We start from the raw sequence: 2,001 nt of genomic DNA, 5'->3' as shown, positions 1-2,001 counted from the left end.
TATAAATTTAGAAAATTCCTCGGGTCAGATAATGAGCATTAATACATTTGACGTAATTTTATTATTTGACGTAATTTTCCATCTCGCAATGACCCAATAGATTTGTACCAAGAAAACACAGAAAAAAACAGGTAAACCAATAAATGATGGAGAAAATATTATTATTTGACGTAATTTTCCATCTTTCACTCCAAATTATTTGGTTCATCGACCACCTAAGACATTTGAATTTACTATCATTTCATTTATTACCATGACGGAGCTATGTTGAACTTTGACGTAAATTGAAATATATTTGGGAATAAATTAGTATCTCTGACACATTGTGAAGCCTTACATTGAAAATTTTCGTCTTAAAGGTTCCCAAAATTTCAAAGAAAAAATGAGTAACATACATACCCAGGATTTTAATTCTTCAAGCTAAACGTTGTCTTAATTGTCTTTTGATAGTCCAAACTTTGTAATACCATGTACTATTTTATATTGGACATTTCGCCTTAAAATTTCCAAGGTTTTCGAGACAAATGGTCTTTATATTAAAAGTTTTGACATTATGTTTCATTCTTGAGTCAAACATGATCAGAGTTGGATGATAGTTAAAGATATTGCATATTGTTTAATTAGGATTTGATGTTGCATTATTCCACAAGAATTTCAATTTTGAAGAGATTTGTGATTAAGCAAGTTTTTGGTTTGGTTAAATACAAAGGAAATTGTAACACCCCGGTTTATGAAGGAGCCTTTAGCAAGACGTTCCCTAATAAACCGGACTGTTACCATCTCGGTTTCCCGAGGTAGTGAATAACAAGGTACAACGACACCAAAGTACTTTAAATTAAAACTTAACGATTACATGTTTATTACAAATTATCCAACCAAACTTAAGATAAATAAATACAACTCGCAGCGGAAAATAAATTAAGTGATAAAATTCTTCTATGTGGTCTAGACTTCTAGGTAGATTGGCCAAGTCCTCACGCATCCCATAGCTCCCAAGTCGATTAATCTTTAGTACACCACAAATCTGCTCCCATTATGGTTCATCACAAGTGTTCACGAATACACAGGGTCAACCACGAGGTTGAGTAGGGAAAACAATGAAACAACAAAAATATGCTATGCATGCTCCTCCGTCACCTCCATCTCCACCTCAACTCATATATCATAACTCATTTCTCATAACTCATATCTCATAACTCATAACCCGGACAACCCAGCCATACCGATCCCCGGTAGACTATATACATCGACCGTAGCCGATCTGCCAGCTCGCAGCTGAGGACACCAGGGCAAGTCCTGCAGAACCCGCCTGGGCCTTATCACAACCTCATCATCACCACACCATATCTCATCATCATCCTCCACCTCCAATGCATATGAAATGCTCAACAGTAATCAATGCAACTTAATATGTATACCAATGAATGAAATCATGCCAGCTATCAAAATGATGAGATAACATAGTCAACACGAATGCATTCGACCACCACACTCAAAGATAAGAAACATAACATAATCACAACCACGAACAAGTCAACGATCACAGCTTGGTCACTTAAACACAACAATCAACACAATTTAACAACACCGGTAAGTCAAGTGTATTTCCCTACCTCAGAACTGCAGTCAAATAGTCGGAATCTCGGTGATAATCCACAATAATTCGCCCTCTGAAAGATAATGAAATGATAACCAATTACTTAACTATTCCCGTTCCCAAAATAGAAGTTACTAAAAATAGAATTTCTTAAAATGGAAACTTTCCCGATATAGTAACTTTTCTCTTTTAACAAACCCGACTCAAAACCCGTCTCTAATTATTTTAAATAACTCAGGGATTAAATTAAATAAATTATTTAAAGGACTCGGGAATAAAATTAAATACGAATATGATACATAAAAGATTAAACGAATTAGACGATTTAGAAAACCCGAATCAAACATAAAACAACTCACAACCCAACTTAAACCCGTCTTTAATTATTTTAAAAGACTCGGAAA

The sequence above is a fragment of the Silene latifolia genome, chromosome 9 (genome assembly GCF_048544455.1).
Source record: "Silene latifolia isolate original U9 population chromosome 9, ASM4854445v1, whole genome shotgun sequence".
NCBI lineage: Eukaryota > Viridiplantae > Streptophyta > Magnoliopsida > Caryophyllales > Caryophyllaceae > Silene > Silene latifolia.
Note: the sequence above shows the minus strand (reverse complement) of the source record.